At 46.1% G+C, this 12,688-nt stretch overlaps 1 protein-coding gene across 4 annotated transcripts in view; it reads right to left on the bottom strand.

The window, feature by feature from the left end:
• The window catches only part of ETV6 (ETS variant transcription factor 6), a 275,166-nt gene that overhangs the window by 61,259 nt on the left and 201,219 nt on the right, over nucleotides 1–12,688 (bottom strand). Inside the window, exon 1 of one of the 4 annotated variants that reach the window (XM_020888635.2) lies at nucleotides 9,654–9,738. The exons of the other annotated variants lie outside the window; for them this stretch is intronic. The gene's annotated coding sequence lies outside the window, so the exon portion shown is untranslated. Of the gene's footprint in view, nucleotides 1–9,653; nucleotides 9,739–12,688 lie in introns of those variants that run through there. 4 annotated transcript variants of the gene reach the window in all.

The following is a 12,688-nucleotide window of genomic DNA, read 5'->3' as shown; positions in this document are numbered from 1 at the left end:
GAAAAAACAGGATACTGCATATAACCCCTGCCTTCACCACCACCAAAGGGATGGGCAGACCACTTAAGCCACCGCTCTGGCCTGACCCCTGGACACACCCTCACCCTCACCCCATATAAGGAACCAGCTCGCCCTTCCTTGGCGAGCACGCAAAGGAAACATATTTGTTCTCGCTCCCCTCTGCTGCAGCAGGGACCCCGATAAAGGCTCGCCTGAATTTCTTATCTGGCCCCTGATCAATTTCTATTGATTAAGGAGGCCAAGAACCCAGGTGGGTAACACTTCCACACCTATGCCATCCTAGCAACTATTCAGTGAAAGAGCTCAGGTTGGCACAACTGCATCTGCAGAAGACACAGAAGCTCAGAGAGGCTGAGTGAGTTCCCCAAGGTCACAACGGGCCCCAGAACCAGAATTGTCCCGGTCTTCTCTATCTGCCTGGCGAACTTCCTCTCCATCAAAGGACATAAGGGATACAAAAGCCCCGTGCATTCTAATGCACACTAAAATGCACTGCAAAAATGCAAGGGGATTACGAATAATTAACCATAAACTCAGCTCCTGGAAGGTCTGGCTTAGGTGCAGATCCAGAACTCTGAGCCCTTTCTGACCTCTGCAAAGGGGGTACGGGGGGGGGGGGCAGGGTTTCCCTCAGGATAAATAAACCCTCCAAAATAAAACAACTATCATCAGATCCTGTTAAGCTGCTGCTTCCCAGAGCATTTCCCAGGGGTCTTTTCTGATGCCTTTCTCCTCCCTGCATGCTGAGTTCTGAACCCCACCCTAGTCCTGGATGGACTCTGATAAACTTTAGTGTTCTCATTCCTCTGGGTCTGCCCCTAACCTTGGATGGACGGCTATCTGTTCATCACTGCTCTCAGCACAGAGGTTCAATCATTAGGAGATGGGACGTTCTCAAACATTTCCTATATTTGTCCTCAGGGTCACCCTATATCTCAGGACTCAGTTTCCAAGTGGAGGTTGGAAGATTATAATAGTGTCTTTTCAGCCAAACCCCCCAAGTGCAAGAATACTACATGTTCATGTTTTGATCCAAAGTCCCACTATAGTCCCTGGAAAAAATTTTCCTAATAAACTTCATTTTGTGGATTTTTTTCTGGCTTTCATTCAGTTTTAGCCACAAAGGGGTTTTTTATCAGCAAACCTGTTGACAGCAAAACTGGCCCAGGGCCTGCTATTCATTCTTACAGACATGAGTTCAACGATTCCCCCACATTTCTGTCTTTGGGCAACAAGCCCAATGTGGTGAGAGGCATGGAATATTTTAGATAAAAACTTGGGTTTTGGAGTCAGATAGTTCAAAGACTGTTTCTGCCACCTGCTCAATAGCCTTGGATGAGTTACATCTCTGGATCTCAATTTCCTCAGCAGTAAAATGAGGCCAAGAACAGTATTTACCTCCTTGGGCAAAATTAAATATGAAGTAAGATAACGTATACAAAGGCTCTGCACTGGACTTCCCCTGAAGGTCCGGTGGTGAAGAATCCACCTGAAATGCAGGGGACATGGGTTCGATCCCTGGCCTGGGAAGATTCCACACACTGTAGCCTGTGAGCCGCAACCACAGAGCCCGCAGACCTGGAGACCATGCTCTGCAACAAGAGAAGCCACCGCAATGAGAAGCCCGAGCACTATAGCTGGAGAGTAGCCTCTGCTCACTGCAACTAGAGAAACTCTGCATGCTGCAACGAACACCCAGCACAGCCAAAAATAAAACAGATAAATATTTTTTACAAAGGACTCTGCACTATACCTGGTCCATAGGAAGTGCTCAATGCATTCTGGGGAGCTGGGTAGGGCAGAGACGCCAAAGAAAACCTGTTGCACTTTGTCATCTGTTCAGGAGACTGAAAGGTGTTTTCTAAAGCTCACTGGAGCCTCAGAAGCTGAAGCAAGGGTTCTTGTGAGCCGTGTGAAGGGTTTGGTGGGAGCTACGAGCCCAGCATGGGGTTTTAAGGAGGGGTGGGCATCATCTGTGTGCAGGCCAGGAAGACAGCTCAGGAGGAGATGTAGAGACAGGCGGGGAACAGGTGAGAGGCTGGAGGCAAAAAGGTCAGGTTGAGAGTCCACTCAGGTTTGTGATTAGGGTGAGGTAAGTGAGGCACTCACTTTGGGTGCAGAATTGAAGGCAGTGCCAGAAAGCTCAGGAATCACAAATAACAATGGTAGTTTTAATACATTATTTTAAAATCAAACTACTGTGCTGACCAAAAAGTTCTTTTGGGTTTTTCTGTACAATGTTATGGGAAAAAACCCAAAGGAATTTTTTGACCTGGCCAATAAATGCAAAAAAAATTCGTAACGAACAAAATATCAACATTTTAACTAAAGTTACATTGAAAAGAGAGATAATGGGGATGGTGCTGTGAGGAAGAAGAGGAGAGACTAGCTGCTAAGTCACTTCAGTCATGTTCGACTCAGTGCGACCCCATCCCTGGGATTCTCCAGGCAAGAACACTGGAGTGGGTTGCCATTTCCTTCTCCGACTAGAGTGATCCTTAAATTCGGGAGATAATGGACCCCTTTGAGAATTCAGTGAGAGCCACTGACCCTTTCTGGGCTTCCCCAGTGGCTCAGCGGTCAAGAATCTGCCTGAATGCAGAAGATGTTATGTTTGATCCCTGGGTTGGGAAGATCCTCTGGAGGAGGAAAATGGCAACCCACTCCAGTATTCTTGCCTGGAGAATCCCATGGACAGAGGAGCCTGGTGGGCTACAGTCTATAGGGTCGCAAAGAGTCAGACACGACTGAGTGACTGAATGACAACAACTGATCTTTGAAAATGCATAGACCCATGCATACCAATATTCCCCTGCAATTTCAAAGTTTGTGGACTAGCTCCAGTTTTCCTATGGACACTTGGGCAATCAGTTGAGAACTTTTTAGCCTTGTACATGCAAAGAGATCTGATGATATGTACTAGGGTTATAATGCAAAAACCAAGTGAGGTTTGAGGAGGGAAACACACATTTCTCCTGATATTTTGGGGGAGGAGAAGAGAAGAGAGAGGCTGGCAGGCTGCCCTCCTCTCACCCTGCAAAGGATGGGAGGGCGGGTGGGGGCAGGCAACGAAATGATGAAAGCCAACTTGGACGTCATTTCCTTGTTAAATGCACATATCTGACCTTAAATATGGGATGACCCGTCTTCAGGTATTTTAGAACTCATTGCTAACATATTGCAAGTTTTTATTCATAGTGTTGAAGGTTAATCACTGCAAATTATCTTACTTTATGAACGCTGAAGCAACTGGGCTGGTATAGAAAGAGACCACTGAAAGATGAGTTTCTAAAGGAAGGAGGCGATGAAGGGCAGAATTTCTCATATTGCTGGGTGGAGAGACACATTTTTATTTTCAACTCTACTGATATTTATGCACACACACACAAAGCCCAATTTTAAGAAGAAATAAATATGTAGGGAAATAGACATGAAGGGAGTTGAAACGTTCCTCAAATAGATTTAGCAAGCAAATCAAAATGGGTTGGGAAAGCTGGTGCAAGGTTTTTCACTCCTCTGTGGAAATGGATGGGGCACAGAGGACCTAAAGATCTCGCTGGATCTGCAAGAGCCACGGGACACAGATGATCTTCTCTGCGTGTCTGGATAAAGAAGAATGAATATTCTTTCTGTGCCCTTACTTTTAAAGAAATTTACTGGGGTATACTTGCTTTACAGCATTGTGTTCGTTTCTGCTGTACAATGAAGCAAATTAACTCTATGTACGTACATATATATCCCTCCGCCTTGGATCTCCCCCCTCCCCCGCCATCATGCCATCACACCCTCTAGGTCATCACAGAGCACCAAGCTGAGCTCCCCGTGTTATATAGCAGGTTCCCAGCAACCACCATTTTACACATGGTCATATATATATATGCCACTGCTACCTTCCCAATTTATCCCATCTCTCCTCCCCACCTCTCCATATCCACATGTCTGTTCTCTATGTCTGTGTCTCTATTCAGTTCAGTTCAGCTCAGTCGTGTCCGACTCTTTGCGACCCCATGAATCACAGCACGCCAGGCCTCCCTGTCCATCACCAACTCCCGGAGTTTACTCAAACTCACGTCCATTCAGTCAGTGATGCCATCCAGCCATCTCATCCTCTGTCGTCCCCTTCTCCTCCTGCCCCCAATCCCTCCCAGCATCAGGGTCTTTTCCAATGAGTCAACTCTTTGCATGAGGTGACCGTGTCTATTACTGCCCTGCAAACAGGCTCTCTGTACCATTTTTTCTAGATTCCACATGTATGCAACAATATACGGTATTAGTGTTTCTCTTTCTGACTTACTTCACTCTGTGTGACAGTCTCTAAGTCCATCCACGTCTCTACAAATGCTCCAACTTCGTTCATTTTCATGGCTGAGTAATATTTCATTGCACCACATCTTCTTTATCTGTTCCGCTTTCTTCTCTTAAACCATGCAGGATCATCTTGTGTGCCTGCTGGTCTGCAGAACATTCCTTTGCAAAGTGTAACCAGAGCAGAACTCCTTCTCCCTCTGGACGGGCTGATGAGCCCTGTCACTGGCAGCTGGGGTCTCTCCTGTGTGTGGTTCAGCTATGACTGGTCCCTTCTCTCCGGGATTTTAAAGCAGGCTGCCTTGTGCCCAGGAGAGGGGATATTCAGCCATACATATATATATCCATGTATCCATTTGGGAGAGAATGGATACATGGATATGTGTGTCTGAATTCCTTCACTGTTCACCTGAAACTATCACAACATTGTTAATAGGCTATCAGTTCAGTTCAGTTCAGTCGCTGAGTCGTGTCTGACTCTTTGTGATCCCATGAATCGCAGCACGCCAGGCCTCCCTGTCCATCACCAACTCCCGGAGTTTACTCAAACCCATGTCCATTGAGTCAGTGATGCCATCCAGCCATCTCATCCTCTGTCGTCCCCTTCTCCTCTTGCCCCCAATCCCTCCCAGCATCAGGGTCTTTTCCAATGAGTCAACTCTTCACATCAGGTGGCCAAAGTACTGGAGTTTCAGCTTCAGCATCAGTCCTTCCAGTGAACACCCAGGACTGATCTCCTTTAGGATGGACTGGTTGGATCTCCTTGCAGTCTAAGGGACTCTCAAGAGTCTTCTCCAACACCACAGTTCAAAAGCATCCATTTTTCGGCACTCAGCTTTCTTCACAGTCCAACTCTCACATCCATACATGACCACTGGAAAAACCATAGCCTTGACCAGACGAACCTTTGTTAGTAAAGTAATGTCTCTGCTTTTTAATATGCTGTCTAGGTTGGTCATAACTTTCCTTCCAAGGAGTAAGCGTCTTTTAATTTCATGGCTGCAATCACCATTTGCAGTGATTTTGGAGCCCAAAAAATAAAGTCTGCCACTGTTTCCACTGTCTCCCCATCTATGTCCCAACCCCAATACAAAATAAAAAGTTAAAAAAATAAAAAAAAGAGGCTGCCTTTTTCAGGATGCCTTTCTCAAAGTCAGTATGGTCACTGCATCCTCTGAGGATAGAGCGAAGACTGGGAGTGGAGGGGAAGACTCTAGGAAGCCTTTACCCTTCACAATGCTAACTTCACAGTCCTCAGCAAACACATCCAGGGTCCAAAAGGCAGATGGCACTAGGGGTTCAAGAAACCTAACACACTTGGCAAAACCATGCTTCACTGGAAAATGTCTTTTTTGATGGAGAATTTCACACTCCCCCGTCCCTGTCTTCTTTCTCCTCTTCCTGACTCTCCCTGGGGAGGCATTCCAATGTTTTCCGAGGCTGCCCAAGCAGATGCTGACTCAGCAAGATGAGGGGCAGGCGGACTGAACACAGGCAGGATGAAGTCACTTTAAGGGTTTCTGTGGAGGCCTCCCAAAACAAAAAAACCCATCAAACCCGGAGAGGCAACCTCTGTTTAAAAGATAATTGTGTGTGTGAGTGTGCACGTCCGTGTGTTTTGAGATTTCACGCCACTCCTCATCCCATTGGTCCTTCATTTCCTTGAGGATGTGTGGGGAAATGTGAATCTATTTTCACAGATGTAATCACTTAAGATGTTGTAATACACAAACTTGGAGGAGCAATGACACATATACTCCAGCATGTGTCAAATGGATAGCTAGGGGGAAGCTGCTGTGTAGCACAGGGAACTCAGCTTGGCGCTCAGTGATGACCCAGAGGGGTGGGATGAGGGGTGGGACGGAGGCCCCGAAGGGAGGGGATCTACATGTACTTATAGCTGATTCATGTTGTTGCATGGCAGAAACTAATACAATCTTGTAAAACACTTTTATATTTCAATGAAAAAATTTTCCCAGAAAAAAAAATAGTTGTAGTCTTTTTTTCTTATCAGCTGTATGCCCTAGTGTCAGAGCTGTGAAGGTTACTAATCCTCTGATTTCCAGGCTTAAGACAGAGTCAGAAAAATTTAAAAACCAAACCAAGTCCTAACCTCCTTCAACAGAGCTGCAGACACGCAACTGGAGACAGCGACACATGCCTTTTTCTATACACCTGGCCTGGGGCTGGGCTGAGACTTGAGATGCTGGGAGGTGGGGTGGCTGGGCAGGCCTGGAAGCCAACGTGGACCCTCTCTGGCCAGCTCATGGCACAATGGGGCACCGAGGGACTCTCCCTGGCCACAAAATATCTTTCTCTTTGGTTCTGTCATCCCAGCTTAAGCTGTTTATTATTCACCCCTTTGGATGAAAGCACAGAGCCTTCTGTGGAGGGGGTCACAGGCAAAAAGTGAAAGGTGAAAGTGGCTCAGTCGTGTCCAACTCTTTGCGACCCCATGACTATACAGTCCATTGCATTTTCCAGGCCAGGATACTGGGGTGGGTAACCTTTCCCTTCTCCAGGGGATCTTCCCCAACCCAGGGATTGAACTCAGGTCTCCCGCATTGCAGGTGGATTCTTTACCAGCTGAGCCACAACGGAAGCCAAAGAAGACTGGCGTGGGTAGCCTATCCCTTCTCCAGTGGATCTTCTTGACCCAGGAATCGAACGGGGGTCTCCTGCATTGCAGGCGGATTCTTAACCAACTGAGCGATCAGGGAAGCAAAAGAAACACATCAAATCAATATAATCATTCACACCTTAGCTTTGTGAGGTAGTTGGATAAAAGAGTCAGAGGGGAAGCGTGAGTAACCCCGAGTTTTAGGGCTGGTGGGGGTTGCTGCAGCCCGCAGGAAGTAAGATGCGAGAGGATCTGCGAGGAAGACTTGCACGCTGATTTGGTTCTGGCTTCTGACTCTTTGGGAGCTTCCCTGACAGCTCAGTGGGTAAAGAATCCACCTGCAAGGCAGGAGACCCTGGTTTGATTCCTGGGGCAGGAAGATCCCCTGGAGAAGGGATAGGCTACCCACTCCAGTATTCTTGGGCTTCCCTTGTGGTTCAGCTGGGAAAAATTCCACCTGCAATGCAGGAGACCTGGGTTTGATTACTGGGCTGGGAAGATCACCTGGAGAAGGGGAAAGCCACCTACTCCAGTATTCTTGCCTGGAGAATTCCATGGACAGAGAAGCCTGGTGGAGTACAGTCCATGGGGGGTCACAAAGAGTTGACCATGACTGAGTGACTAACACACTAAATGCAAGGACAAGGGTCCTCATGAGGGAACACGGAGGAGAGACAAGGAAGAAGACACAGCTACGTGAGTGCAGGGGCAGAGATGGGAGTGGTGTAGACCCAAGACCACTGCTTTCCTTCCTCACAGGTTCCTATTACCCATGTATTGAAATGCCTTTGTCCCTCTTCAACATATGTCACTTTCTCTTGAAATTTACCTTTTTTTTTAAAGATTTTTTTTTTTAATGTGGTCCATTTTAAAAATCTTTATTGAATTTGTTACAATATTGCTTCCACTTTACCTTTTGGTTTTTTGGCGGCAAGGCATGTGGGGTCTTAGCACCCTAACCAGGGATTGAACCCATGCCCCTGCTTTGGAAGGTGAAGTCTTAACCTCTGGACTGCCAGGGAAATCCCTTTTTTTTTTTTTTTACTTTAAAAATGTTCCAGTTTTTCTCTTAAAAATTACCTTTTGTATATATTCATCTTGTAGTCTTAATAGTTTACTTGTCATTTTTTTTCATTTAAAATTCTTTCCTGATCTCTGTCATCTAATTTCTAAGTTTTCATAATTCTGATTTATGTTGGTTCCTCCCTCCCCCATGTTTTATATCATTTCTTAATGCCTTTCAGCTCATTTGGACCTGGGTCACAGTTCTGAATTGTTCCAAAGCCATGTCTTTTTGGCATGCTTTCTTTAGAAATGTAGCCTGCTCCTTATTTTCTTTTTATATAAAAACTTTGTACGGGATTTGACTTCACTGCTTTGCAACTGCTTGTTTCTATGAAATTCATTTTCCTGAACTTTTAGAACACAGTGTCGTTCTAACTTTACAAAGCTCCTAGAGAAGGGAAGGGCAACTCACTCTAGTATTCTTACCTGGAGAATTCCATGGACAAAGGAGCCTGGCAGGCTATACAGTCCATGGGATTTCAAAGAGTCGGATATGACTGAGTGACTAACACTTTCATTTTCACTTCTCTGCCACTACATTCATGTTGTGTTCAAATATATAACTGCTGAAATTTCCAGGTTCTGTTCCCTTATGGGATTTTTTTCTCCCCTAAGTCTCTGTCGTCCCTATCCTGTCCAGTTTGATTTCACTTCAGGCAGCTCCTCACTACATGGTCATCCTAGAGGAGGACCTGATTGGGTTAGTTCCAGAGTTCACAGTGGCTGGAAGGCTCTAGATCCTTTAGACCAGGGATCCCGAACCCCTGGGCCACGGACCAGCATCGTCTATGGCCTGTTAGGAACTGGGCCGCACAGCAAGAAGTGAGCAGCTGGTGAGTGAGTGGAGCTTCATCTGTATTTACAGCTGTTCCCCATCACTTGCATCCTCCCACCAAGATCCATGGAAAAATTGTCTTCCATGAAACTGGTCCCAGGTGCCAAAAGAATTGGGAACTGCTGCTTTAGACTTCCCTTGCAGGCTGTGAAAGTGAAAGTTGCTCAGTCATATCCGACTCTTTGCAACCCCATGAACTATACAGTCCATGGAATTCTTCAGGCCAGAATACTGGAGTGGGTAGCCGTTGCCTTCTCCAGGGGATCTTCCCAACCCAGGGACTGAATCCAGGTCTCCTGCATTGTGAACGGATTCTTTGCCAGCTGAGCCACCAGGGAAGCCCAAGAATACTGGAGTGGGGAGCCCATCCCTTTCCAGCAGGTCTTCCCAACCCAGGGGTCTCCTGCATTGCAGGTGGATTGATTCTGTACCAGCTGAGCTATCAGGGAAGCCCCCTCCCTGCAGGCTACTTGTAGTCATCACTCCTGAAATCAGTAAAAGGATGCCCACTTTCAGCCCTTCCTCTCATACTGACCCTCTATGCTTTTCAGCATTCACTATTTGGGGTGCTTTTCCTCTTCGAACGTCCAAAAGCCCCACTGCTCCTTGGGGATATCTTGTCACCTCGTTTTGTCACTGCTCATGGGTGTTAAGTTTTGCTAGTAAGTTGCTCTGCTCTTTCCCGGGGGTTCCAAGAGATTGAAAACCATGCTGCTGCCTGTGCTGTCTCCCCAGATTCTCTCTCAGAACACTTCCTATTGGCAAGGCCAGCGTCCCTCTGGGGTCTCATAAAAAAAGAGCACCAACCTTTGTGTGTCTCTTGGTGAAGCGTTGCTGGGTTTTGCGGCAGTGAGCGGAAGTGTGACAATCTAAGGGTCTCTCACACAAATGGCTAAAAAGCACAGAAAAAACGCTCAACTAATTATTAGAGAAATGCAAGTCAAAACTATCAATACAATGAGGTATCATGTCACACCGGTCAGAATGGCCATCATCAAAAAATCTGCCAGCATCAAAACATCTACAAAGAATAAATGCTGGAGAGGATACAGAGAAAAGGGAACCCTCCTATGCTGCTGGTGGAAATGTAAATTGGTACTGCCACTATGGAGAACAGTATGAAGGTTCTTTAAAAAACTAGTAATACAGCTACCATATAATACAACTGTTCATTCCTGGGCATTTATCTGGAGAAAACCATAATTCAAAAAGATACATGTACCCCAATGTTCATCACAGCACTATTTACAACAGCCAGGACACAGAAGCAACCTAAATGCCCATCAACAGAAGAGCAGATAAAGAAGATATGGTACATATACACAGTGGAATATTACTCAGCCATAAAAAAGGATGAACTAATGCCATTTACATCACCATGGATGAACCTAGAGATTGTCATACTGGGTGAAATAAGTCAGACTGAGAAAGACAGATATATGATATTGCTTATATGTGGAATCTAAAACAAAGGGGTATAAATGAACATATTTATAAAACAGAAATAGAGTTACAGATGTAGAAAACAAACTTATGGCTACTGGGAGTAAGGAACAGGGGAGGGATAAATTGGGAGACTAGGATTGACATATACACACTGCTATGTATAAAATAGGTAACTAATAAGGACCTGCTCTATAGCACAGGGAACTCTATTCAATACTCTGTAATGACCTATATGGGAATAGAATCTAAAAAAGAGTGGTGATATATATATATCTATGTGTGTATATATATATATATCTCTCTATATATATAACTGATTCACTTTGCTGAATGGCAGAAACTAACACAACACTGTAACCAACTATAATCCAATAAGAATTAAAAATGTGAGGGGTCTCTGATCACACCAGAGGGGGTGACGGCCCCAAGTGCAGGAAGCACAGACACAACACCTGGGCGGCAGACACAATATCAAATGTCTCTGAGCTTCGGTGGGCACTGGATCTCACGGCAGGGGACACCCGGCTTCTCTTATCGAGAAGACTATGGAACCACTCCAGTGAAGATAACACTTCCGAAGGGAAGGACTTTCTAATGGGGATGAAAACAATAGCCTTGATGACCACAATACAGACAGCTGACCTCTTCACTGTCTTTCTACACCTCCTCTCACGAGAAAGTCAAGACTGCCAGATGTCAAAAAACTGCAGAATTTTTAAAAATTCACCAAGTTGTGAGTGACTCCACCTATAAGCCAGACATGTCAGAAGCCCTAGATCATGGTGATGATCTCTCCGAGTGAGTCTTTCCTCTGCTCAGTGACCAATTCCAGCTCCAAGAAAGATGGAGCTGGCTATGTATTAGTCACATATTTCCCACAGAAGCCTGGGGAGAAGTGACTCAGTTGCTTGTCTGAGAAGGAGCCCCACGAAGCAGCCAGGTGTGGCTGTCAGAGCCCTTTCAAGTGTGGCCCATTGCTGTCAGCTCTAAACTTCGCTTTCCTTTTTCAAAAGCCTCCTTTCTCATTACGGTCTGGTGGCTTTGGAAGACCTGACCCAACCCTGACTGGCTGGTCTCATCAGAGCCTGCCGCCATAGAATGATCTTTCTTTTTTTTTTTTTTAAAAAATGGCTTTTTTAATGCAGTCCCTGGAAACTTTGCAAGCAATGTATCGATTTGCGATCCTTGCGCTGAGTTATTGAGCTCCGGCAAAGGGAAATAAATCTTTCCCATTCTCCACGCCTGTTGCCAAGTGCCGCTTCCAGGAAGCGATGACTGTCCTTTTTGGAAATGAAATGAAGCTCAAAACGATCTAACCTCCTTCCCTTCCCTTCCCGCCCCCCTGCTATCCCCCCCACTTGCAAGTCACGGACAAAAGCACCTTGCAGCCATTGCTCATTTGCCTGAATGGGCACCTGAATTAGTGATGCCCAAATTAGTAATGGCTGGCCGAGGCAGCTTCCCAAAGAATGAGGACCTGTTATTTTTTAGCAGAGCAGAGGGGGCTCGGGGAAGCAGGCTCACATCCTGTCGTTTAAGTTAAACACTCTTACGGTTTCATAAAGAAATCTACCCCACAGACATGGATGTGTAAACTACAGGGTGTATGTTCACTGAGGCTTGTGATCAATAAAATCAGGGGCCAGGATGGGGGCAGGAGGATAGGGAGAGTGTGGGAAAGAGGGACCCACACTGGAGTGTTCTAGCACAGACGGCAGGATGAACACAGAAACTTCCTGACACCTGCTGTTTCTTTCATTTCAGTCTGGGGCGATCATGTCACCTGGCACTGCTCCAGGGGAATTCCCATCATTACCATCAAAACATGGTTGGTCTAACTGTGCTGAGGGCTCTTCTATCCATCTGTCTACCTACTCTCCCACTCACCCAGACATCCAACCAATGCACCGCATCCTGTGTTGGGGCAGGGTACACCCAGGTGAATGCCACATGGATGCTGGTAGGAAGAAAGGGATGTAGAGAGACATTGACAAGTCCATGCATTAGTGCAGGATGGGGGAATGTTTTGTGAACCGAAGGAAGGGGTGACTGCTTTCCTGGCAGAGGAAAAGGTGGATACAAGAATCTGGACATGTGAAAGAGCAAGGCCAGTTTAGGAACCACTGAGTAGTTCAGTGGGACAAAACACGAGATGTACATGGAATGTGTGTTTAAATGAGGAGAGGGCAGGGGTTCCCTAGTGGTCCAGTGGCTAAGACTCCATGCTCTCAATGCAGGGGCCCCAGGGTTCAATCCCTGGTTGGGGAACTATATCCCACATGCTACAAAGATGATAGAAGACCTGGCGCAGTCAAATAAATTAATAAAAAAGATATTTAACAAAACAGGGATTTCCCTGGTGGTCCAGTGGTTAAGACTGAGTTCCCAAAGCAGGG

Source organism: Odocoileus virginianus, chromosome 23, assembly GCF_023699985.2.
Source record: "Odocoileus virginianus isolate 20LAN1187 ecotype Illinois chromosome 23, Ovbor_1.2, whole genome shotgun sequence".
Taxonomy (NCBI): domain Eukaryota; kingdom Metazoa; phylum Chordata; class Mammalia; order Artiodactyla; family Cervidae; genus Odocoileus; species Odocoileus virginianus.
Note: the sequence above shows the minus strand (reverse complement) of the source record. Positions and strands in the feature narration are given on the sequence as shown.